The sequence below is a fragment of the Marmota flaviventris genome, unplaced genomic scaffold, assembly GCF_047511675.1.
Source record: "Marmota flaviventris isolate mMarFla1 unplaced genomic scaffold, mMarFla1.hap1 Scaffold_48, whole genome shotgun sequence".
NCBI lineage: Eukaryota > Metazoa > Chordata > Mammalia > Rodentia > Sciuridae > Marmota > Marmota flaviventris.
In genome coordinates this window covers 2755231-2783049 of record NW_027288296.1, presented here as the reverse complement: position 1 = coordinate 2783049, position 27819 = coordinate 2755231, and the positions used below count along the sequence as shown (strand labels likewise).

General features: G+C 45.1%; 1 pseudogene; it reads left to right on the top strand.

The window, feature by feature from the left end:
- LOC139704243 (transmembrane protein 132B-like) overlaps window positions 1–26425 on the top strand; it is a 46394-nt pseudogene extending 19969 nt beyond the window's left edge.
- Window positions 26426–27819: the final 1394 nt, after the last annotated feature.

Sequence of the window (27819 nt, the reverse complement as noted above, 5' to 3'; positions counted from 1 at the left end):
ATAAATCTATCACCTCACTTTTTCAAATACTTTAAATTGTTTATTTTGTGTGGTAAAGACATGTAAATCTACAGTTCTGAAGCACATGATGCATTATCATTCATTAGAGTTGCCTTCCTGTGCTGTGGTCACTGAGGCTCACCAGCCATCCAGCTGGACTTTGCTACTCTTGCCCAGTATCCCTCACCATGCCCCTGGAAACCCTCATTCTAATCTCTGCTCCTGTGCATTCAGCTGTTTTAGATTCCCCATGTATGTGAGCTCATACTGGCTTTGTCTTCTGTGCCTGCTTCTTTCACTAAAACTAAATAATATTCATATTTTATAAATTGAATGAGATGCCAGAATTTTAGAATTAAGATGAAAGCTTAACATTTTTTCTTGTTTTTTTGAAATTCTCTGTTCCTTCCCAGCAACTACTGATGGGGTAAAAAATGTGCATGGCCTCTCAAGAGTTGAAGCCCACGTGTAGGGGACATCTTGAGCCTGGCCATTACTTTCCCATCACACAAAAGATGGAACTGGAGCACCTCAGGAACCCACTGCTAGAGGTGATGGTTGACCTTGGACTTCTTTACCATTGACAGGCTACATGATAACAGGTGCTAATGACATCTGTGTTGGACATTTTGCAACTACCAGGCTGAGGTTTCCAAGGCTTTATTATTGTGACTTTCCTGTATTTTCTAATGGAATGGGTGCCTGAAAGAAATAAGATGAACTTACTTAAATCAGGCTCCAATAAATGCCAGGGTCTTACACTGAGTGACCTGTACTAATGCATCTGTGGGAGACCTATTAATTTCTTAATTTAACAAATATTTGAGTGTCTCCCATTTCCCAGGCATTGCTTTTGCACTGACTGTGGAGTGGAAGGATGTGGTTATCTGAGTTTCAGGAAACTTATATTCTAGTAGGAAAGACATGGAGAAATCTCTGGTTTTTTTTTTTTTTTTTTGATGTCCATATTTTCTGAGCCCAACAGGTGCTTAAGTACTTGTTGATGTTTAATAGAGCAAGAGTGCAGAGGGATCCACAGCAGGAGGTAGGCAAGGTTAGATGACTGGAATGGATGAAAGGCCAGACCAAGCTGTGGTCTGGACATGCACAGGCACTGGGGTAATTGGTACTTTTGAATACTGGAAAGTGGCATACTGAGATTGAAGTATTGTATGTATAAAGAATAATGTTGTAGCAATGACTACTAATGAAAAATGCCCGACCTACTTGAGAAAATGAATAGATTCTGCTTGTCTTTGCACCAGGCAGAGTGATGATTTATTTGATCAACATTGGTCTTGTTTGAAACACATCTTGAGCTCTCTGAGATCTTAGGCTTCTTTAAATTTTATTTCTCTGGACAGGCAGTATTTGCAGGCTATGTCTAAAGACTATCAGAAGTGGTTGTGTACATTTAAGGAATCTGGAGGATAGGGTGGATACTGTCAAAGCAAGAGGGTCCTGAGCTTTTTTGGCTTGAACATTTAGAGAGAAGTTTTGAATGTGAACACCCAAATTGGTTCTCTGGGTTATTGAATAATTAAGAATAGTTTGGTCCCTGGTCTGTGTGCAGATGATGGACTTTGGCCTTGCAGGAAGGCCACTCAAGGCAATGTCAACCGGTGCTTGGTTTCCTTGGTCTTTGTGTGCCCCCATGTAGATTAGAACCACCACACTGTGCCATTCCTCAGTGATCTTTTCTCCTACTTTAGGCTGAAAGCTACTGTTGGTAACTCTTGTGGCTGCAATAGCAGATATAGCTTTTATAATCTTATTTGTAATCTTAGTTTGTAAATATCACCGACATTGTTGTAGGTAGTCATTCATGGAGCTGCTGTGACTGGATCAGGTAGGACATTGGAAGTCTGGAGTAAAAAATGATAATCACTCCTAAGAGGCTTATCCTTGAGATGGAGAAATACCTATCTCCATCTGTCTGTCCTTCTGTTTGACTCTATCCATCCATTCAACTACCATCCATTTATCATTCATCCATCCTTCCATCTACCATCCATCTATCCATCCTTCCATTCATCATCCACCATTCATCCCTCTATCCACCCATTTATCTATCCATCCATCTTACACCATCCATCCATCCATCCACCATTAAAGTTTTCTGTCAAGTGTGGTCTCAGGAGGTATGCCTTAGACTGTAAAAATGGAGAAAAATTGTCCTGGAGAATAGGCAGAAGGACAAGGGCAGGAGATTCTCTGAGACCACCTATGTAGAGGGGCCCCAGCTGCAGCTCTGCTGCCCAGTGGTGTGAATGACATGAGAATGGCAGGTCCTGTTGCCAGAGAGCTGCTTCCTTTCCAGGTTGAAAGGGGCCTGATGCCACTCAGAGGGGCAGCCTCTGGATTGAGATTTGTGAATGTGATCACTAGGTTCCCAGTCTCTACCTGCTGGGAGCCATTAGCCAAGTATGTATGACAATTTCCTTGCCAGCGTACCCCATGTTGCAGTGACATTGAATGTAGGTGACCTTGCTCAAGGACCAGGGCGGATTAGGGTGTTCCCGGTTTAAGATAATCGGGTTTAGGGCATTCCCAGTTTAGGTTCCAGGTTTAAGGTTTAAGATTATTCCTGCTGGGAATAGGGCGTATCCTGCTGCCTGAGTTCCCCTTGAGTTCTCACGGGACTTAGACAGTATTTTTGGGGAGACAGAAGCCCAGTGGAGGTGGATTTGGGCAGAGAACGTGGATTTGGGCAGAGAACGTGGATTTCCCCAGAACGTGTTTGTAGATGGCTGGTGTGAGTTCGGGAATAAAGAGTTGCTGTTTGAATCTACAAGCTGTGTGGTGGCTCGTGATTGTGTGCCCAGCCAGACTGCGGCATTTTTGCCCAGCCAGACTGCGGCATTCATTAGCCCAATGTCTCCCTCTACGGCATCGTGGGCAAATACCCAGTATTCTATTCCTGCAGTACAACAGGCTTTAGATGCCAGGCCAAAAACATGCTATGATTGTGAACAAACAGGACATTTTAAAAGGAATTGCCCCATAGGAGGAGGGTTTAACAAAAGTAGGTATCAAAGTGCTGTCCAGGAGGGACAGCACTAATAAAGCATGCATGGTGGATGTAGCATGGTGGGTGCTCTGAAGGAAAGCAGTTCGTGGAAGCAGCAGAAAGCCTGATCTTATACCCTGGGAGGGCTTTCTGGAGGAGGGACCATCACCTTGAGACTTGAAGGATGGACAGTGAAGGTCCAGACAACCAGGGGCTCCCAAGTGTGAGGGGAAAGGTTCAGAGGGCCTAGAGTGGCCTTGCAAAGGCAGGCAGCAACTGGTGCACACTGAACAGAGCACAGTGGGGGGATTTAGCTAAAGGTGGGCCAGAGGCACCCATGATCAGGAAGCAGGGTGATTTACAGGGAGAAGGATGTCAGATGAGAGGTTCCAGCAGAGCCAAATTCCTGGGGGATGAGCCCTAGTATCTATGTAAACCAGCCTGCCTCTGTGTCCAGCCTCCCTTCACACTGGCTTCCAGCTGGTTCTGCCAGAAGGGGCATAGCACAGGCCCCACAGCAGAAGGCTCCAGTGTGATTTTGAGGATGGCTTGAGCTCCAGCAGACCACCCTGAGGCTGCTTGGGGTGTGGCTAGGAACCTGTGTGCTTCTGGGGACATGCATGGGAGGACAGTGGCAGGGAGCATAGGGACACACACATCCTATGGTGCCAGTCACTTCATGTGACCAGCACCTTGAGACTCCAGTGGCTGGTGAAGTCCACATGGTGGTTGCTGGTCATTTGTAAAAGGGCACAGAAGGGGGAGTTCTGAGTTTATGTTTGGGTGGGTTGATCTTGAGTTTGGCTTGGGCTGTTTTATTTTTCTTGGAAATTCTAGGAGGCAATGTTGGTGTTCCTTTGCCTATGAATTTGGTACTTGGAAGAAAGTTCTGTGCAGTTCTGATGACCATCTTAGTACAGAGGGCAGGTGAGCTGTGAAGGTGTCACGGTAGGCGTGAGTACCCAGGTGTCCGACAGCTCTTCAAGGATAGGAGTGCCTAGAGCACCAGGGCAAAGCCCGAGTGTGTTTGAGTGAGAGAAAGAAAAGTGACAACATTTCACACTGGCTCATGGACTACTTTGAATCACCACAATGAAGTGGTTCTTTCTTGAGCATTTGAAAGTTTATGTCAGCAAGCATTATACAAAGAGCAGGTTGGACAGAAAATTAGTTTAATTGTATAAAAGATCATATTGCTTTGCAGCTATAAATTGATTTTTTCTATCTTAGCTTTGTTTATTAATATTTATTCTTATTGTGATAAATATTGACAGGAGAGGCTCTCTGGCTATTTCCATGGATCCCTTTTACTTAATATTTTCTCTATATATTCATAGAAATGATTGGAACAATAAATACCCACTCACCATCTGTTTTATTTATTTATTTATTTATTTATTTATTTTAATTTTACCTTGAATTGCAGGGGATACACTTGTGTGTGTGTCTTCTGTGGACCTCAGGTGGATTTTGTCTGGTCTTCTGAGTGGTGAAAATTTCAGTGCCTAACTGTTTTTGCTAGTGAACTTTCAATTTCAAATAGAATAAACCCAACCCAATGTGGCTTAAGGGAATTTCCTGGCACATATAACTGAAAAGCTCAAGGATAGCCTCAGGTCTGGCTAGATCCAGGTGTTCAGAGATATGGCCAGAAAGTGATCTATGTCCATCTGTTGCCTTTGTGTTCCTCTGTTGGCTTTAGTCTCTGGCAGGTGCTGGATACTTGGAGCAATCATTGCTTTGTAGAAGGACAACTGAGCTCAACAATTCCTGACAAGTTCTGGTCCCCTGTCTCTTTGTGAGTCAATCAACTGTGGCCAGAAGATGAAAAATCTGATTGGCTTGGGTGATTGCACAGTTCCTTCTTAGACCAGTCTCTCTCCATAAAGATGCTGTGCTTTGGCCACACATGTCAATCCCAGAAGCTGGAGTACAGCCGGCCCAGCCTGAGCTGCCTGGAATGCACAGGGTGCCCCTCCCCTGGGAAGCCCTGGTGCTGAGTCGCTGGGTGTGGGCAGGTGGCACTGTTCCCAAGGGCCCTCTGTTTGGAGAGACACAGAGCAGGAGCTGTTGATGATTCATGAGAGATTCTCTCCAGGTCTGTGTGTCCCTGAGGCAGGGTGGGACTGAAGGTGACTGAAGTGTGGCAGGTGGGCAGGAATGGCTTCTGAGGGGGCAGCTCCTGGACCCCATCACCCACCATGATAAGCCTGTGTGGTACAGATTGCCTGGCAGAGTCTGCAGTAAGTTCTTTGCACATAAGATCCTGATCCTTGAAGAGATGCTGAGAGGTACCTGTTGCTTCCAACATCCCAATTTTACAGATGAGGCATTGGAAGGCCAGAGGTGTGGTAATTTTGATGGCTTTATGCTGGAGTCTGACCTCAAGGCAGGTGTGTGGTCCCAAACCTAAGCTACTCGGCTGCCTCTGGGAATGGCCATTCCCACAGCAAAAAGTAGGTAGTCAACTCCTGGTGTGTAGCAGGGTCTTGGTGAACAGACATCAAAGTAAAACACATGGTTTAGTGTTGTTCCTGAGTTCTCCCGAGCTGCACCCGCCACATTTGACTTTCTCAGATGGACAGTTAGGCTGAGTGGTGAGACCAGAGCTGGCAGCCCCTCCTAGGAGCCAGGGCACTTTTGGGGTCCTCACCTGTACCCGGATCCCTTCCTGCACTACCCTGGAGCTGCACTCTGGCCTATCCAGCTCATCTTTTTGGCAGATGCATTTTCTCAGCTCCCATGGTCTGCTGGTCCTCCTGGTCCCTTTCCAAGTCAGAGGCCAAAAATTTACATCCTCAAGGTTCTCTGCTTCCTGGGCAGGAACCTACAGAAGGAAGATCCACTGGGCCAGGACTTCCTGGCAGGTGTGAAGAGAGATCTCCCCGCCTGCTCTCAGGGCTCCTTACTCTGCCCTATCATCTTTCAAGTTTATATCCCATTTTGAAAGGCACACCTGGCAGGACCCACCTTGCCAGCCTCCATATCCCTATTGGGATGCAAGTGGCTCTCTGCTAATTGATCATAGGCAGAGTGGTTGGCCAAACAGACAGAATCTCTATGCTCCCCTTAACCAGAGCAGAGGCACTGCGCCTGGGGCTGGGCTTAGATCTGGGGCTGTGAAGTGATCTCACCTTCCTCCCACATGATGGGATTCCCTTAAATGTGCTCCAGATCACACTGCCTGGTGAGGGCTGCCTGGAGCCCATGGCAGAGTCACCCCCTGAAGCCCATGTGTCCTCTTTACCAGCCCAGTCTCAGCTCTGGAGGGTGGACACAGAACTCTGAAATATCCCTGGTGGCACCAGTGATCCTGTGTGCTTCTGAATCTGAGGATCTCTGGTCCATGGGATCCCTCCCTCCCTACAGTGTTGGTGACATTCCTTACTGGGGCCTGGGGGGAGGGCTCAATGGAGGTGATGGTCACTGATGCCTGCCCCAGGTATGTGAGGGCAGCCCCTGGAGGCCCTGAGACTGAGAAGAGAGGCCAAGGCTCAGGATTGCACAGGGGGGACCACTGGGGCACTTCCTGCTGGGACCATCATCCTGGGCGCAGCAAGCCTAGTGGGTCCCTTAAATCTGGGTAAGAAGGAGGGCTGTCTACATGTTGCTGGTGCATGGGCAGGGGTTTCCAAGGGGTACCTGGTCCAGGTTCTTGGCATCCCAAACAAAGAATGGAGTAAGATGTGGGGCTGGTGGGCAAAGCTAGTGGGGGTTGATGAAGGGGAAAGTCCACACTGTTGCCCCAGAAAATGCTGAGCATGTAGCTCAAGGCCCATGGACACAGTGAGCTCCTCTGTGCTGGGATGTGCTGGTTCCCCTTTTCCCCCAGCAGATCTGGGGATAATGTGCACTGATCGATCACCTCCTGAACTTGATATGAATGCTATAGTGCCCATGAATTTTTCCCCCAGCGAAGGCACAGGAGAGGCCCATAGCTCAGGGCTAACCATGTATGTACAAGCAAGCTGCAGGTCAGTGCCTCGGGCCATGTCATGCCCAAGATAGGGACGACCCCCTGCAGGGTCTTGACCTGAGGGTCATCATCTGACTTCCTCCCTTAACCACAGATGCCTCAGTTCCCCTCACAGGAAGATTCTAGCTGGGGCAGGGGGGGGTCCTGGCCCTGCCTATCCCAGTCTTCTACACCACACACAGGACTGATGTGCAGGTGACCTCTTCTTGACTGAAACCCACCTCAGGTCACCTTATGGGAAAGTCAGACAGTCAGACTCATGCCTTAGCGAGGCTGGCAGCAAACTCCACCCAGCACACAGTGGTTTTGTCAGCATTTATGGTGCTGGGAAATGACCTAGGTCAGTACCCCTGGGGCACTCTGGGGCAACCATGTTGTTATGTCTCCACATGTCATGTAAGCTGAATCCATAAGGTCACACCTACCCAGACATGAAGGAGACTAGGGAGTGAGCCCCACATGCACCCATGGGAGAGTATTTCTGGCAGAGGGAACAGCATGTACAGAGGCTCAGAGGCAGGAAGGAAGGTGCTATTTTGGGAAGGAAGGGAGAGTTCTTTTCTTCTCCAAGATAGAATATTCACATATTTTCACACATAAAACATGCATTTTCATGAGCATTGCCATTCAAAAATAGGAGGGTATTATGGGGAATTATTCTTTACTCAGAGAATATTTGCCTAATTAAAATGGGAACCAATCCTTCTCAAAAATAGACCATATATTATGCCATAGGGCAACCCTCAGTAAATATACAGGGTTGGAGATAATGCCATGCATTTTGTCTGATCATAATGGAATGAAACTGGAAATCAATGATAAAAGAAGGAAGGAAAAATCCTACATCACATGGAAAATGAACAATATGTTACTGAATGATCAGTGGGTTACAGAAGACATAAAGGAGGAAATCAAAAAATTCTTAGAGATAAATGAAAATACAGACACAACATATCGGAATCTATGGGACACAATGAAAGCAGTTTTAAGAGGGAAATTCATCGCCTGGAGGTCATTCCTCAAAAAAAGGAAAAACCAACAAATAAATGAGCTCACACTTCATCTCAAAGCCCTAGAAAAGGAAGAGCAAAACAACAGCAAATGTAGCAGAAGGGAAGAAATAATTAAAATCAGAGCGGAAATCAATGAAATTGAAACAAAAGAAACTATTGAAAAAATTAACAAAACTAAAAGTTGGTTCTTTGAAAAAATAAATAAGATCGACAGACCCTTAGCCATGCTAATGAAGAGAAGAAGAGAGAGAACTCAAATTACTAACATACGGGATGAAAAAGGCAATATCAAAACAGACGCTATAGAAATACAGAAGACAATTAGAAATTATTTTGAAAACCTATATTCCAATAAAATAGAAGATAGTGAAGACATCGATAAATTCCTTAAGTCATATGATTTGCCCAGACTGAGTCAGGAGGATACATACAACTTAAACAGACCAATATCAATAGATGAAATAGAAGAAGCAATCAAAAGACTTCCAACCAAGAAAAGCCCAGGACCAGATGGGTATACAGCAGAGTTTTACAAAACCTTTAAGGAAGAATTAATACCAATACTTTTCAAGTTATTTCAGGAAATAGAAAAAGAGGGAGCTCTGCCAAATTCATTCTATGAGGCCAACATCACCCTGATTCCGAAACCAGAGAAAGACACCTCAAAGAAAGAAAACTACAGACCAATATCTCTGATGAACCTAGATGCAAAAATCCTCAAAAAAATTCTGGCAAATCGGATACAAAGGCACATAAAAAAATTGTGCACCATGATCAAGTAGGATTCATCCCTGTGATGCAAGGATGGTTCAATATACGGAAATCAATAAATGTTATTCACCACATCAATAGACTTAAAGATAAGAACCATATGATCTTCTCAATAGACGCAGAAAAAGCATTCGACAAAGTATAGCATCCCTTTATGTTCAAAACATTAGAAAAACTAGGAATAACAGGAACTTACCTTTACATTGTAAAAGCTATCTATGCTAAGCCTCATGCTAGCATCATTCTCAATGGAGAAAAATTGAAGGCATTCGCCCTAAAATCTGGAACAAGACAGGGATGCCCTCTATCACCACTTCTATTCAATATAGTTCTCGAAACACTGGCCAAAGCAATTAGACAGACGAAAGAAATTAAAGGCATAAAAATAGGAAAGGAAGATCTTAAATTATCACTATTTGCAGATGACATGATTCTATACCTAGAAGACCCAAAAGGGTCTACAAAAAAAACTACTAGAACTAATAAATGAATTCAGCAAAGTGGCAGGATATAAAATCAACAAGCATAAATCAAAGGCATTTCTGTATATCAGCGACAAAACTTCTGAAACGGAAATGAGGAAAAACACTCCATTCACAATCCTCAAAAAAAATAAAATACTTGGGAATCAACCTAACAAAAGAGGTGAAAGATTTATACAATGAAAACTACAAAACCCTAAAAAGAGAAGTAGAAGAAGATCTTAGAAGATGGAAAAATATACCCTGTTCATGGATAGGCAGAACTAACATCATCAAAATGGCGATATTACCAAAAGTTCTCTATAGGTATAATGCAATGCCAATAAAAATCCCAACAGCATTTCTTGTAGAAATAGATAAAGCAATCATGAAATTCATATGGAAAAATAAAAGACCCAGAATAGCAAAAGCAATTCTAAGCAGGAAGTGTGAATCAGGTGGTATAGCGATATCAGATTTAAAACTATATTACAGAGCAATAGTAACAAAAACAACATGGTACTCGTACTAAAACAGGCGGTTGGACCAACAGAATATAGGACACAGAGACTAATCCACAAAGCTACAACTATCTTATATTTGATAAAGGAGCTAAAAGCATGCAATGGAGGGAGGATAGCATCTTCAACAAATGGTGTTGGGAAAACTGGAAATACATATGCAACAAAATGAAACTGAATCCCCTCCTCTCACCATGCACAAAAGTTAACTCAAAGTGGATCAAGGAGCTAGATATCAAATCAGAGACTCTGCGTCCGATAGAAGAAAAAGTTGTCTCCGATCTACATATTGTGGGGTCTGGCTCCAAATTCCTTAATAGGACACCCATAGCACAAAAGTTAATAACAAGAATCAACAAATGGGACTTACTTAAACTGAAAAGTTTTCTCTCAGTAAGAGAAACAATAAGAGAGGTAAATAGGGAGCCTACATCATGGGAACAAATTTTTACTCCTCACCCTTCAGATAGAGCCCTAATATCCAGAGTGTACAAAGAACTCAAAAAATTAAACAATAAGAAAACAAATAACCCAATCAACAAATGGGCCAAAGACCTGAACAGACACTTCTCAGAGCAGGACATACAATCAATCAACAAGTACATGAAAAAATGCTCACCATCTCTAGCAGTCAGAGAAATGCAAATCAAAATCACCCTAAGATACCATCTCACTCCAGTAATATTGGCAGCCATTATGAAGTCAAACAATAACAAGTGCTGGTGAGGATGTGGGGAAAAGGGTACTCTTGTACATTGCAGGTGGGATTGCAAACTGGTGCGGCCAATTTGGAAAGCAGTATGGAGATTCCTGGGAAAGCTGGGAATGGAACCACCATTTGTCCCAGCTATTGCCCTTCTCGGACTATTCCCTGAAGACATTAAAAGAGCGTACTACAGGGATACTGCTACATCGATGTTCATAGCAGCACAATTCACAATTGCTAGACTGTGGAACCAACCCAGATACCCTTCAATAGATGAATGGATAAAAAAAATGTGGCATTTATACACCATGGAGTATTATGTAGCACTAAAAAATGACGAAATCATGGAATTTGCAGGGAAATGGATGGCACTAGAGCTGATTATGCTTAGTGAAGCTAGCCAATTCCTAAAAAACAAATACCAAATGTCTTCTTTGATATAATGAGAGCAACTAAGAACAGAGCAGGGAGGAAGAGCAGGAAGAAAAGATTAACATTAAACAGATACATGAGATGGGAGGGAAAGGGAGAGAAAAGGGAAATTGCATGGTAATGGAGGGAGACCCTCATTGTTATACAAAATTACATATAAGAGGTTGTGAGGGGAATGGGAAAATAAACAAGGAGAGAAATGAATTACAGTAGATGGGGTAGAGAGAGAAGATGGGAGGAGAGGGGTGGGGGGATAGTAGAGGATAGGAAAGGTAGCAGAATACAACAGTTACTAATAGGGCATTATGTAAAAATGTGGATGTGTAACCGATGTGATTCTGCAATCTGTATTTGGGGTAAAATTGGGAGTTCATAACCAACTTGAATCTAATGTATGAAATATAATATGTCAAGAGCTTTGTAATGTTTTGAATAACCAATAAAAAAATAAAATGGGAACCAAGATTTCACAAGAATTACAAAAATTAAAAAATGAGAAAAATTTTGATTGGGTGTATTCCTTGAGAAATGAAATTCAGATTATTATAATAAGTTTACTTGATCTTATGTTAAAGAAAACACAGGTTTAATAATTTGCATGTTCTAATATGCAGAACAAAGAATTTATAGCATGCAGATCATCTGTGACTCTTCTTCAATTTTATATTGTCACATAATATTGAATTTTTAACTTCACATTTGACATTGCCAATATGATCATTGAAAGGGTCAATTCAGCAGAAATATTCAAGGGCTTCCGCAGTCCCCAGCAGCTTCACTGTGCCTGGCAGTATAAGCTGCTCTCTTATAAAGCAGTGCTCTCCTTGGTCTTTTCCTCTCCACTTGTTAACTGTCAATGACTCTCCCTTGAGGAGTGACTGTAGACCCTTGCTGCATTCTTGTTGCCAAGCACCCTCCTGGCATGTGTCAATCCTCCAGGATCACAAGACTTGCAATTTCACTTTGCAATAAAGATGCACTGCATGCATATTTTGTTTGAAGCTGCCAGTAAGCAGAGCCAGCACAACCAAGATGGCGGAGATGTCAGAGTAGTGGGTGGGATAGATGCTGCTGTTGTCCAAGGACAATGGCTAAGTGAGGACAGACATTCTTCCTTCCTTCCATCCTCACCCCCCGACTCCATCCTCCCTTCCTTCTTTCCTTTCTTCATTTTTCTTTAAAAGAAAATTCTTGGAATGGTGGTATAAGGATTTATAAGAATTTTTTTATTATAATGGAAGCCATGTTCCTTTTTTTGTGTGCACCAAATGTGGGAGCATATGCAGAGACTTGAGAAATTACATGTAGTTTTTACTTCAATGATGCCAGGACATATATAACAGATGACAGCAATTGGTATTGAGTTGTTAGCAGGGAATTTTTTTGAGAGCATTGTAGTAATTTCTAGTAGTTTCATTCATCCTGACAATGTCATAAATGCATGGGATTTGATTTCAGCTCATGGTCTCCCTTCCCCCATTCTCCTTTCTCCACTCTATAGATGTTTCTCATCTATTTATTTATATTGAGTTGTTCTCTCTACTTACATATAAAGTTGAAATTTCCTGTGGTGTACTTATATATGCACATACATGGTTTTTCAGAATTCACTCCCTTGTCCTGCCCTTGACCACCCCTACTCCCTCTTGGTCTATTTCTACTCCACTGACCTTCCCTGGACACTCTCCTCCCTCTTTCCTTTATTTCACTCTAGTTTCCATATGTGAGAGAAAACATTTGACCTTTGATTCTCTGAGACTGGGCTCATTTTCCTTAGCACAGTGTTCTCCACTTCCATGATTTCATTTTTCCTTATGGCTGAGTACAACTCCATTGTGGGGCTAGAACACATTTTCTTAATTCATATATCTATGACAGGCATCTGGGTTGATTCCATGACTTGGTTGTTGTGATTTGTGCTGCTGTAAACGTTGTTGTACCCACATCATTGTAGTATGTTGATTTTAGTGTTTTTTTTTTTTTTTTTTTTGGATAAATACCAGGGAATGGGATAGCTGGGCCCCATGGTGGTTCCATTCCTAATTTTTGAGGAATCTCCATCCTGCTTCCCAGAGTGATTGTGCTAATTTGCAGCTCCACCAGCAATGTGGAAATGTGTCCTTTCCCCAAAATTCTTCCGAGCATTTATAATTCTTTGTGGTCTTGATAATTACCATGCAGATGGAAGGAGATAAAATCTTGATGCAGTTTTGGTTTTCGTTCCTCTGATTGCTAGGGCGGGTGAGCATTTTGTCATATATTTATTGTCATTTGTTTTTCTTCTTTTGGGAAGTGTCTGTTTAGTTCTTTTGCCCATTTATTGATTTGGTTATTTGTTTTCTGGAGGTAAGTTTTTTGAGTTTTTATGTGTTCTGGGTATTGATCTCCCTCACAGGAGCAGCTGGCCAGGGTCTTCTGCCATTCCATAGGTGCTCTCTTCACACTCTTAGTCATGTCATTAGCTGTGCAGAAACTTTTAATTTGATGTTACCTCACTCACTGATTCTTGTTTTATTTCTTGGGGTGTAGGGTTTTTTTGAGGAAGCTGGTGCTGCATCTGTATGTTGGAGTATGGGACTGTATGTTTTCTTTGAGAAGTTGCAAGGTTTCTGTTCTGATTCCTAAGGTTTGGATCCATTTAGACTTGACTTTTGTGAAGGGTGAGAGACAGGGGTCCAGTTTCCTTCTTCTACATATACATATCCAGTTTTCCCAGCACAATTTGTTAGAAAGACTATCTTTTATCCAACATAAATTTTTGGAAACTTTGTCAAGTATCCAATGGCTGTAAGTGTGCGGGTCTATTTCTGTGTCTTCTAGTCTATTCTATTCATCTTCATGTCTGTTTTTATGCCAAACCATGCTGTTTTTGTAACTACAGTTCTGGAGTATGGTTTGAAATCCTCTACATCATTGTGATGCCTCCTATGTCACTCTTTGTACTTAGTATCACTTAGACTATTCTGTGTATCTTATTCTTTCAAATGAATTTTAGGGCTGTTTTGTCAAATTCTGTGAAAAAAATGACATTTTAATAAGGATAACATTGAATCTGTATATTACTATACTGGTAGTATGGCCATTTTGACAGTACTAATTCTGCCAATACAAGAACATGGGAGGTCTTTTCCATTTTCTAGGGTCTTCTTCAATTTATTTGTTCAGTGTTGCATGATTTTAATTGTAAAATTTTTCACCTTCTTAGTTACATTAGTACTCAAGTATTTTATTTTTTTGAGGTCATTGTGAATAGGATGGTTTTCTTGATATCTATCTTGGCTGAATCAGTGTTGGAGTCTGGGCTTTAATTGCTCCAAACAAATATAACCTAAATTGAGGGAAAATTTGGACCAAGGATTGTGATTAGGAAAAAAAAAATTAACTTGTGTTAAAGAAAGGTGCAAAATGTCAATAGTTTGGCATCGGGCTTATACTTTTGATACACAGCACTCCACTTTAATTATAACTTCAATCTTCTTTGAGGAGCTTCTCTTTGATAACCCTTCATGGATGATTAAAATGGGATTAACTTTGCCCTTGGCGCAGGAATAAAAAATGTATACTCAATAGGATTCATCTCATAAAATTTTGGCTCCAGAATTTTTGTTGTGGGGAAGAGAGTTATGCTTTCTTTCTTTATGGATGTCGGTATAAGATCTGGAGCTGTGGCAGCCACACTGTTACCATGAGAAGCCTCAGGTGTAAATTTAATAGGATCAGCTGCCTGAAAGAAATGGGGGCATCAATTAAACCTCAGTAGTGAGCTGCACTGGAAATGGCTCTATGAATAGAACTTGAGCAGTCATGAAGCAGAGTTGGTGTTTGTGTGTGTGTGTGTGTGTGTGTGTGTGTTTACAATTGCAACCGCTATAAAATTTCTGAGAATTTTCAGATATGCACTGAGGTCTTATGGGTCCAAAGGTTTCAGAGTTTGATGTTCTCTAGAGCAAAATATTTTATGAAAGAAGTGGATTTGCCATACCAAAGTGAGGAGTTTTCCCTGCCTTGGGGTGTGGGAAGAATTTTCTGCCAAGAAACAGGAGGTGGATAAGGAAATCATATCTGGACAGCAGGTGGTTGGGGTGCTGCTGGGGTTTTAGAACAGTTCCCAGGGACCTCAGAGGAGGTGGTTGGGATGTTGCTGGGGTCCTAGAGCAGTTCCCAGGGAACCTCAGGGGAGGTGATTGGGGTGCTACTTGGGTCCTAGAGCTATTACAAGGAACCTTAGGGGAGGTGGTTGGGATGCTGCTGGGGTCTTAGAACAGCTCCCAGGGACTTCATAGAGGTGGTTGGGTGCTGACTGGTGTCCTAGAGCAGTTCCCATGGAACCTCATCAGGTGGGATCAAGTGCTGAGTTTGTCCTCTCTGGGGAGTATCTGGAGGTTCATGTTGAGAAAGTATCAGTAATTAACATGGATCAGTTTCTAATACTCCGTGCAGGGCACATGTGTGCCTCATTTAACATTCACCATGGCAAGGAGGGTGAGTGTCATCACCTACTATTCATGTACATGGATGCCAAGTCCCAGCAGCTCAGCTACACTGCCCAGGTCTCACTGGGAGTCAGCTGAACCCCAACCTGCTCCCAGTGCCTCTGTGATCCTCTCTGGCCCAACTGCCTCCTTCATCCTGCATGACTCCTGCTGTCCTGGGGGCTGGTGGATGGCGTGTTTAGGGCTTCTTAAGCCTGCACGGCAAACTCATACCATTCATTCCTCCTCACCTGCCATGTTGTATTATTTGCATAGTTGTTGTCCCCTAGATATTCTTGGCACCTCCTCTGTGCATCATATGTAAAATAACATGCATGCCAGGACCTGCCCTCTACCTGTTCTCTACTTGCACCACACCTGCCCTGCCCACATCTGCCCTCTTCCTTCTCTGCACCTGCATCCCACAACACCATCGTAGGACTTCATGAAACAGCCCTGCACAAGTGTCCTTCAGCTGCCACACCAATGACCAAGGAGGTGGTGGTTAGAGCAGTGGGGATCTGTGCTCTGGGCATGGGGTGCCCAAGCTCACAGTGCAGATGCTGTGGGGTGGAGAAGGTGCTCCAGCCTCTGCTCTTCATCTTTTCCATGACTCTGTGTCTTTTCCTGTTTTGTCTCATAAAGACACAACTCCCTGGACTCAGCACCCACACTAAAACAACAAGCCTCCTCTCGAGATCCTTAAGGAACTCCAGGGGTGGAGGACCCCCCTCTACATAAAGCCACATCATGGGTGCTGGGTGGATGTGGGGTTGGGGAGCTCTCCAGACCCCACTGCATTTTCCTCTCAGCACTTTCCATTACAGTCTTAGCTACTGGCAGAGCCAGGGCCTGGGCCTGGCCCCTGTGTGGCCAGCCATGCCCTGCCTCCCAGGGGCAGTGTTTGAGCTTTGGCCTGCCCTGCAGTAGGTGTACCTTCTGATCATGTTGCTTGGCTCCCCAGGCTTCTCATCTGGGAGGCCAGATAATGAGTCCTGGTGCTGTGCTGGAGGGGTCAGCATGGTGCAGGCAAGGCCTGAGGCAGTCTGTGCAGAGCCCACTGGTTTGGCCATGGGCCCCGTGGATTTTGGTCCTGGAAGCTACACAGACCCATGAGAGCCCCATGGGCCTTCAGCTGCCTCTGTCCTGTTCACACCAGACACAGTGTTCTCACGTGTGACCTGGGTTGGTCATGGTGCCTTTGCATTTGGATCATGAGTGCTTTTCCCAGGGGTCATGGGGCCTTGATCTAGTGGATGCACTGACCTCACTCTCCTGCCTGTTGGCTACCAGTAGAGATGGTGGCATCTGCTCTCCAAATATGAGCCATCTTTACTTCTGCTGGCTGAAGTGGACAGTTTTCTCCTTGGCCACCCACATAAGAGCCTGTCCAGTGACACCTTAGCAGTGTAATCACATGGAAAATGGGAGCAGAAAGCATGCCTGCCACCCAGTGGGATGAGGGTGCCATGGATCTATGAGAGTCTTCAGGCTGAGTTGCCTGTAGTAGAAGGCCAGAGGCATGTTGTCATTGGTTACTAAATCATTTTCCTAGTGTTAAATTGGTCCTGGGAATGTGTGTCCATGGTCTTGGCCTGTGGCCCATGCCATCTGAGACTCACAGTCCAACCTGAGCTCTGTGCCTTCTTATTTCCTTGGGCTTTGTGCATAGCACTTGATCCCAAGAAGTTCTTAACTGTCAGGGGATGTTGGAAACAGTGAGTGGGAGAAGGTGCTTGGCAGCCTTGAGCATCACTGAGTCCTGGTCACAGGCTTCCTTAGTGATCCCTACCCATGGCACATAGGGACCACTGTACTCACCCACTGGAAAGTTTGGAGTTCTTGCCACCTGTGCACATTATTAAAAAAGCCAACAGGATACAGAAAGAGGGACAGAAGAGTCAGGGCAAGATTTGTGAGGGTCTCCAGTGGATGCCATCTCTCCTGGCCGAGGTTTTTCAGGAAATGCCAGGAACAAGAGATGGCAGCCAAGCAGCTGGGAGTCTGGAGACAGACTTGTCAGAGAGAGAGGGGGATGCAGAAGAGGGGGCATAAGGAAGAGGGAGGCAGGAAAGGAGGGCAGTTGGGGAGGGATCCATGCCAGGAAGGGGAGAGCAACAGGAGTGGAGGGCAGCAGGACAGGGAGCAGCTGGAGGGGACAACACCGCATTTCCTTTTCTTTTAGTTATAGAGGCACACCTGAGTCCCCAGTCCCACTGCAGGGTTCCCTGGGCAGGCAGCAGCAAGAGCTTCATACCATCCCCACGTTCCATCCTTCAATGCCTCAAATTCTGCTACAAGAGCATTTCTCGCTTGGGCCATACAGAGGTTAGGATTCTGACAAATCCTTTTAGAAATTTTTTAAAGTTTCAGCCACATGGAATTATGGTGGGTCATTTACCTGTGCCCACCCCAAACTTTTTTTCTTTTTTAAAAGATTGAGTTAGAATTCATGTAACATAAAATTAACGACTTTAAAGCCATCAATTCAGTGGCATTTAGCAATCACCCAAAAAAGATAGTTTGTACCCACTAGCTAAACAGTACCTCACCATTCCCCTGCTGTTCCTAGACCCTGGAGACCACTGATCTGCATTTCTGTCTCTATGGTTCACTTTCTGTATGAATCATACCACTCAATATGTTCACTTTCCCACACTTCATAGAATAGTTTTTTGATGGGCACTGTTGGAGCACGCATCTTTCTTCAGCCATTTAAACAGCTCAGTAATACTCCAAGGTCATGAATGAACCATGCTTTAGTTTTTCCTCAACAGTCGATGGACATTTGAGTTCTTGCCCCCTGTGCACATTATAAACAGCACTGGCCAGGTGGTGATGCACAGCTTTAATCCGGGTGGCTTGGGAGGCTGGGGAGGAGGATTACAAGCTCAAAGCCAGCCTTAGAAACTTAGGAAGTCCCCAAGCAATTTAGCAACCCCTGTCTCTAAACAAAATTTAAGAAGGGCTGGGGATGTGGCTCAGTGACTAAGTGCCCCTACATTCAATCATTGGTACCATAACAAAACAAATCAAAAACCCCAAACAAACAAACAAACAGTGCTGTTGTGCACATGTTTGTATGTGTATTTTACTGAGTTCCTGTTTTCAATTCTTTGGACTCTAAGCCTAGGAGTGGGATTGCTGGGTCCTATAGTCATTTTATAAGAAACTAATTGTTATACATACTAGGGGATCTCTTGCATCCATAAGTATGCAAACATGATTTGGTCCAGTTCATTCCCCACTCCCTCCTCCCTGCTGCCACTCCCTCCTCTTCTGGTTTTTCATCTATTTTCATGAGACCCTCCCCAGATTTTTTTCCTTTTTGCTTTCTAGTTTCCTAACAAGGGAAAGCTTATGTGGGTCCTACAGTAGTTCTAGGTTAACGTTTTGAGAAATTGGCAAACCGTTTCCATAGCAGCTGTGCCTTTTATATCCCCACCAACAACATGTGAGGATCTGATCTCTCCAGGACCTTGCCACCTCCTTTATGTCATATTTTAAATAGTGAGTGAGTGTGGAGTGGTGGCTCACTGTGGTCTTGATTTGCATTTCCCAATGACTGACGATGCTGAGCATCTTCTCATGCACCTGTTGGCCATCTGTATGTCTTCTTTGTAGAATTATGCAGTCAAGACCTTTGCCTATTTTTTCATTGCATAATTTGTCTTTTTGTTATTGATTTGAAAGAACTCTTTGCATATTATGGATATTAGCTCTTATCAGATGATCTGTAGATCATTCCTCCCATGTCACTGTCTACTATATCTTTACTTTTGCTCATCTTGTTTTAACCAGCAGCACCTTGGACCGTATGTGGTCTGATGATTAATCTTGAGGGGATCTTGGCTCCCTAGGTCTCAGCAGTGCTGAACATGAACTCCCTATGCCTGTCTTTGCTCTCTGACTCCTGCACATGGGCCTCGTCTGCCCTTGGCATTCCTTTTGTGTGTTCATAGGAAAGACTGCAAGAGCTTTGCTGAGCATTCCCCATCACTGAGTGCTCAGTGCAGTGGCCTCCTAGGTCCCTGATGTGGCAGCGCCTGGCCTTCCCCATCCCATGGTGACTGTTTCCCACTTGCAGGTGAGGGGCAGAGTCCATCTACTTCCCCACATGCCTATCACACCCAATGAATCCCAGTGGCAGGAAGTGACCTGTCCAAACTCAGACTAAACTGAAAATTAATGGAAATGGCCAATGCTTTGGGCTCCGATTTTCAGGCACTCGTAAAAATAACAGGACACTTTGTTTTCAGAGGAAAGCCACTCACAGTGTTCTTCTTGTCTCCTGGGGAGAGGACAGTATGCCCACACTCCCCCTTATAGGGTCGTGTTGGCCTGCGGAGTTGTCCTGGGATGCTTTCTTATACATTTTGTTTCCTACCTCTCAGAATTAAGGTGGCAGCAGGTGTGAAGATCGCAGCCTTGAGAACCAGCAATAGAGACCAGTGGGAAGTGGACCACAGCAGCACCCAGATGATGGCCACTTTGGCCTGCATGGGCCACCAGACACCCAGGGCAGGTGAATGGCCCAAGGCCCAAGGCAGTTGAGAGACTGGGTACTGTGTGGGAACCGAGGGCTGGAGGTGGCGTCTAGACCGATGCAGCTCCACTGAGGGGGTCATTGTTCCTTTCCACTTAAATAGTCATTTTTCTGATGTCACACCTGGGGACTGGTGCATATCTTTGGTCTTAAGCTAGGTTCCTGTAACTGCTGGGGGGCAGCCTCTCTTCTCCAGCTGGGGCTCGAACCACAGGTATGTGGGCTGTGCTCAGCTCTGCTGCAGAGAGAGGCCCTCACTGATGATGTTGCATCGGGACAACTTGTGGGTGACCAGATCCCTTGCCTGAAGTCTTGGCCCCTGCCCTGTCCCATGTATGGGGCAAGCATCTTCAGTGGTTATTCAGGTTAATTACTGTGGCAGCTATGCAGCCACAATCATGGCTCAGGCCTCACCCCGAGTGAGGCACCAGCTCCTTATCTGAGTACATGAGCCCCTCAGGCAAGTGCTCTGTCACGCTGCATTGTCATAGTCTTTTATCTTTCCTTTCTTCTCTATTAGATTCTTTGAGGACCACAAACACAGGATCTTTGGTGGGTGTGTGAGTGGTGGGGACAGCCTGTTCCCTGAAGTGGCATGGTGTGGCTGCCTCTTCCTGGTGACCCTGACAGCATCAGCTGGTGTTTCCCTCTGCCTGCTCTTTCAGGGGAAAGAGGGCCTCAGATAAGTGCTGGTCAGAAGCCTGTTAGGAACCACTGTCTGGGTGATCTGGACACCTCTCCCTTCAAACTCATTCTAGCAGCCTCAGGTGACCACAATGTCTCTGGAAATCTATGTCTATCTGCTGCTCACCCCCAAATGCTGGGCACCCCAAATCTAGAGCATCCCCAAATCCTGAACATACCCAAATACTGAGCACCCCAAGTCTTGATCACATCAAATTCCTGAGTTGTTAATATTAGCTCAGGGCATTCAGCTGCAAGTAATAGATCATCTGCCTGCCGATGGCTGCTACAAAAGAATTTTGTCATCTCACATCCCAAGCAATTCAAAGCTGGTTGGTCTTGTTATTGGTGACACAGTGGTACCACATGTCTGCTCAGTGTTTCTGTCCTTCTACTCCAATCAAGCCAGAGAACTGACCACCATCCTGTACCTCATCTTCTCATGGTCACAAGATGGCTGCAGCTCTTTCAGGCATTGAAAACTTACCCAGAAATATTCAGGGGTTGAAAAGGAGTGGGACTTGTCCTAAGTGTCTTCTTCTATAATCAGTCTCCAGGGGAGTCTTCCCTTAAGAGCTCATCAGTAAGCTGTGGGATCTCTGCCTTTGCCCAAGAAGCAGGTGCTCTTGGGAAGTACCTGTTGGATAGTATTTTGGGCTTTGTAGTGGGAGATGGTCTCTGCCATCAGGGAATGAAGAGGGGAGAGTGGCAGATAGTACTCTTCAGAGTTGGTGTCTGTCAAGGGCTGTGGCTTTATTCTGTTTTGCACAGTGTGTGATGAAGCTTTTCATTACTGTGACCAGGATACATGACCCCTAGAGCTCTGAGTAAAGAAGGTTTACTTTGTCTGACCATTTCAGAGGCTTTAGTTCATGGTTGACCAAATAGATTGCTCTGTGCCTGAGGTGAGGCAGAACATCATGGCTGGAGGGTGTGGTGGGGAGAGCTGCTCAGTCCCAGGCCTTGGAAGTGGAGAAGACAGGAGCTGGGGATGAGAGGTACCTTGTCAGGCCACATCCCCAGTGATGACATTCCTCCAACAGGGTCCCACTCCCAATAATCCATTCCCATCTTCAATCCATCTGGTGCATTATTCCAATGAGGAGGTCAGCACCTGGGGATGGAGTCATTTCCTATGATCCCCACTGTTTTCGCTGTTGACCAGTGATGAGTCCTTGCTTCCCCAATGTTGAGGAATAACTCCAGAGAAGCATGCTGAGGCAAGGTCAGAGTGGAAAATTAGAAGTTTATTAAAAAAAAAAAAAAAACCAGCAGAAAAGACTTCTCCCAGAGGAAGAAGGGGACCCAAGAGGTGGAATCCATTGAAGGGCAAATGTGTTCACCTTTTTATAGTTTTTGGTGATGGAAAGGTGAATGTGTTCCCCTTTTTATAGTTTTTGGTGGGAAGGGTTGGGACACAGGTTGGCCAAAGAAGTAATCTGGGCATTTCTGAGTAAAGTTTGATGTTCATTAACATTTCTTTGGGATGGGGGTATCTTCAAATCTGTTGGGGGAAGTTTCCTGGGCTTCATTAACTTTCTTTGGGATGGGCTGTCTTCAAATCTGTTGCAGGCTGTTTTCTGGGCTTCATTAACATTCCAAGAGTTGCTCAGCTTTTCCAGAAATTCATTCTCAACATGGCCTCCATTTTAGATTTCACTTGATATTAGACCCGATTTACCTAACTACACTGACTACCTAATTTTAAATCTGGCTTCACCACCTCTGGACATTTCTGCACTGGGGACTAAGCCTTTAGGTGCATGAGACTTTGGGGGACTTTCCAGACCCAAGTCATAACAAACAGCACTGCTGTGTGTATTCCTGGTAGAAAAGTTCCTCTCGGGTGCTTGGTTTATTAGGTGGTTTTGTCCATTTGGTCCTGTAACAATGAAGGTCTTCAGGCAGGTTGAGTTTTTGATGGACGGGCACCAGGAGCATTGGATTAGGGCTCCAACCTTCTACTCAGAGCCTGTCCCCATGTTCCCATGGTTGTACACCTCTCAAGTGCTCTCCATTCTTGAGGAGGATGGTGGACACTGACTACATCTGCATCCATCTGTTGATGTGGTCACTCTGATAGAAGTTTTTCTTCCCAGACAGGCCCAGCAGAGGTCCTGGTCATCCATGGCCCTGGGGATATAACTATGATCATGTGATCCCCTAAGCAACTGCCATAGCCATCTCTGAAGTCAGGGGTTCCCATCAACCTCAGCTGAAGGCCTGGATGGAAGGTGGGAGGGGATCTGGAGGCCATGGACTCTGATGGGGACTTGAGTGAGAGTGAGCCAGACAGTCACCATAGTGTCAGGGGTCCTGATACCCCCAGAGCATGCTGTGGGTGCCATCTGTCCCTGCATCCTGGGACACTGGGTAGGTGATGGTGTCCAGGTTCCATGCAGAAGGAATTTTGTTGAAATATTTGGTCAAATGGTAATGTTTCAAATGCAGAGAACCACACAAATTCTTGGAGGTGGTTGTCACTGTTGTCTTCTGAGAGCAGAGTTTGAAGTTCTTAGAAGTGACTGAGAAAGAGATGTGTGATTGACATCTCCTGGCCCCACCCTTCTCCCCAGGGCTGAAGAAGGGCAGGGATTGTGGCTATGGTGTGATATTTTATGCTCATCTAGTATCCCTCTAGAATCCATTCCATAATATAAATAAATAACTGCTTATTTTTATGCCTTCAGTTGCATTGTGATATCAAATGAGGTGTGAAGCACAGGCCCATGGAGGGAACTTTCTGCTAACAGGAATGTGTGAATATATATCAGCACATCATCCAGCAGGAAGCTGTGATCTCTGAGTTGTGACAACCTTGAGTGGAACTGAGTTTTTAATAGAACATAATGTACAAACTGCCTGAAATTCTGTGATAAGAATTACACGTGTTGTGTCGGGTGCCCTGATGCACACAGCTAGGAGGGCAGTGCAGGTCTTAATTTAAAATATTGTAATGACTACTAATCCTGAGGGAATGTCAGTAATAAAGATGAAGCCAGAAGATAAAGGGCTGTGTTGCCAAAAGACAAAAGATTAGAAAAAGAAGCAAATTGGAAAGGTTCAGTACAGATAAGCTGAAGCCAAGGGAACAAGACAGAGGACATGGCTCTCTGCATAGAAGCCACGTGCCTTTGGCCAGTGGAGGCAAGTGTTTCCCTGCCTTTACTGGCTGTTGGACCTAGACCTCAGGAGGTGAGCCACCAGGACCCATAGTTCAAAGCCCTCCTCTTCTGAGCACTGTGGTTGGGGCAGAGGGAGGCTCTGTTGTCCACAGGGAAGAGGAGAAGCAAAGACAAGGCTTTCTGCAGAGGACAGGCCCTCTCCATGCGGTTGCCATGGTCCAACGTGCACTGGGAAATGTGATCATGTTTGGCATGCATCAGGCTGTGTCTCCCAGTGGGCTGACACTTCACACCTGAGCTGAGAAGAAGGAGGCAGCTTCCAGCTGGTCCTCATCCGGCCATGCAGCACCTCTGCAACTTTCCAGTGCAGCTGCCCCCTCCTCACCACCGTTTGGTGTTAGCTTCTCCTCTCCTCATGTTAAAGGGTTCACTGAAAAGTGGAAGAACACAGGGAAGGGTTAGTCTGTATCTCAGGAACATCTTGTGTGATTTGTTCATCTATACCTTATTTTATGTAAAGATTTTGTTAAAATCACACACACACACAAACACATATATAGACAGACTTATATAAAATCATATATATATATTCATATACATGTATATATATACATATATATATATATATATATATATATATATATATATATATATATATATATATCAGGAGCTAGGAATAATTTTTAAAGTCTTTAAGGTGAACAACATTTCAAAAATTAGAAACCTGAGTCCTTGAAGTGGACATCTGTCATTATTCCCACTTGACAGCTGTTTGAGTGGAGGCCCAATTAAGCAACTCTCATGGTCCCACAGCCAGTTTGTGGTAAAAGCCATTGACTCCAAAGCCTGTGCTTGGACCACTGCCCGGGGCTCTGAAGATGCTTGTCAAGGGGTCCCTACATGGGTCCCCATCCTGCAGCTCTCTGTCCCACTGGATGGAATGCTCAGTAGCAGCAGCTCCTACAGTGCCAGTAGCCATCTAGCACATGGACCTAGGCAACAGAGGCTCCTCCAAAGATAGGCCCACATTTTCATCTCCAGAACTTGTTTGCCTGATCTTTGGTCAATGGGCCTTTGCAGAGGTGGTTGATGTGGGCTGTAAGGTGGCCTTCACTGAGGAACTGGCACCTCCCTCCTCAGCTGGACAAGGGAGGGAACTGTCACCATGTTCTGGGAAAGAATCCATTGCAGCTTCTCATTCAATAAGGAGCAGCCTTCTGTCCACAGAGGATCCTGAAAGCTCATCCTGAGATGGGGCCACAGACAGGCAGCTTTGGGCCAGGTTCTTTGAACACTGCCATGTGTGAATCAAAGGTGGCAATCGTTTCCTTGGTTGACAAAGGGGAATGGGCCATTTACTGCGTTCTTCACATTATGCTGTTAAGTGCTTCAATCTGAACTTTAATATGTGTTTGTTTTCCAGAGCAAATGGCTCAGTGTACAGGATCCTACAAGTGGACTTTGGCGTCAACAACAGCAATGGTCTGGCTGGGACCCAGCAAATCAGCTGGCAAGTGGTATACCCAATCGAGGACTTCATGAGTGAGCTGGTAATTTCTGAGATCTTTATCAGCCATACCACCTTTGTGGGCATTGTCCCTCTTGCAATGGTACACAATTATGGCTTTAGGAGAAGAGGAACAGGGAAGTTTTCTTTAAATACTTTGATCACTCTAATGTCATGAAGCAGAATGTCATCTGTTCTCTCGCATTCACTTGGTACATGTTGTTTAAACAAGAAAAATATTCTTAAATTTCATTTCCTTTATCTGCTTTCCATAGTGCCTCCTGGAAACTATGTAGGTCTATTGTGTAAATCCCTTTTCATTTTTGGAGACTGTGGAATGGTTTCTTGGGGAGCCCTCATCCTTTATTGTCTCCATCTTTGTGCATGTCAGGACCAAGTGATGTGCTGAGGGAAGATAGTTTTGTTGAAATGTATGGTAGGGTGTGTGTTGGGACAGAGTTCTGTGTGCCCAGTTACCAGCCCCTCATCAATTGGCTTTGCTTTGGGAGTCCCCAGGTGGGCTGGGATTGGCAAACTTTGAAATGCAGGTGGACCAAAAGAATCTTGTTGGCAACTGCCCAGATGAACTTATTCAGGATCCCAGAGCCCATGAAACTGCCTGTGGTTTTGCTTCATGGGTCAGAAAGCAGCTGGGATTTTCCCTGTGTTTTGCTGAAACTCTTTCCACAACTAAGGCCCAGGGACCACACTTGAGGATGGAGTCATTGATGATATTCCAGTTCATAAAAAGGAGGGTTCTGAGGGTCTGTGGGAGGGCCATGCACTCCATACTCTTCTGTCCTGGAAATTATCAAGTAAATTCTTCACTGAGTTGAACTTCCTGCCGGGACCTCACACACAGCTATTCTGGGGAAATCTGTGGCTGCTTTGGATCATTTATCACTCAAGTTGGATATCAGAGTTGAGCCAATTGCAGATGAAAACCCTATTCATTAATTAATCTACTGTTACTCCCCCATCTTGAGGTCCTAGCATGTGCCCTTTGCCTGAAACACATGTTCCCTGCCTCTCCCTGGGTTGGTTCTTTTCCTGATCCTTGGCTGTTAGAGAGGCACCTTCCCTGACCACACTGGTTTGTGCAGCCCTCAGCTTCTCCCTGCTCTTCTGTTACTGTCCATGTCTTCCTATTTCATGATCCTCACAGATGTCACCACTGGCCATTGCTGGAGTCATCTACTGACTCTCTCCCCAGAAGATGAGATCCTAGTCAGTTTCATCCACCCCTGTCTCTGTGGCACCCATAGCAAGGCCTGGCACAGTTGATGGTTGTTGAATGAATGAATGGACCCCATGCTTGAATACAAGTTCTAGGGCATTTACATTTTGAAAATTATGTGATCCTGTCAGCAGTGATCCACATTTTGGTGTGGGGGAGGCATGACTTTGTAGGAAATCAGCTTCTAAGCAACAGTGGTGGCTGGTGTGTGTTTCAGGGAGGATGAGGCATCCTTACAGTCCCTCTCCCTGGGAGCGCTCCTGCAGATTCTCCAGCTCACCCTAGCTTGGGCCACAGTTGGGGAATATCTTCACTCAATTCCTTGCCCTTTGTCTGCTGCTTCATCTCTAGCCCTGAAGTGCCAAAGCCTCCTGACACTTATGAGGGTGGAATTCAGCAGAGAGCTTCATGCTCTCTTCTTGAGAAATCACCAGTTTCTAGAGTTGCTGGGAAGCAAGATGTGTTTGCGGGTCAGGGCCTGGGACCAGAGCAGGAGTAGAGAACAGGGCTGGGCAGGTGCAGAGCACAGGCTGAATCCAGCCTGGTGCCTGGTTTGTACATATAGTTGTATTGAAATCCAGCCATGATCATTGTCAGAGTCTATGGCTGCTTGGATGGTGATGCTGGTGGATTTGAGTATTTGCAACAGAGAGTATCTTTGGATGAACTTTAATTTTAGCATCTTGTAATAATTTGTGAGGAGGCAGGTGAGAAAAGGGCTGCTGTCCTGTTGCTGTTAGGCAACATTGTTCTTGACTCTCAGCATTTTTCATTACTAAACAAGACTTTGCTAAAAGCACTCCAGTCCTCTTTGACCAGTGGTGACATTGTCTTTCATTGGGCCACATGACTCAGGTGCTGGGCTAATTGAGATGTCACTCACAGGGTCAGGTCCCAGGGTGGGGACAGAGCAGAATTGGGGGGAAGAGCTGCCAACAACTTCATGGCTGTGAATGAAGGGCTGGGTGACACTATGTGGCCTGTGGTCAAGATGCAGGTCAGCTGGACAGTCTTTTACAAGCATTGCCACTGTCCCCAGGAGGCTATCAGTTTCTTGGTGACTGGATCAGAGGCCAGTGGATAGAGCTGGGTGTGGCCCCCATGGGTGGCTGCCTGCAGCTTGGGTGAGGTGCACTCTCTGTCACCGACCTCATCATCCTGTTTCCTCCCTGCTGGTGCAGGCTGAGCGACTTGAGGCCACACAAGGCCATGATCCTGCTGTGTGCTCTGCATCTAGTGGCCATGAACACCAATACCTGGTTGATCTTCAATCAGGGGCACTCATGGTGTGGCCATCTGCAGTTGGAAAGTGCTGTGGACGGAGGGCAGTGGTGTCTGGTGTAATCACGCTCAGGACC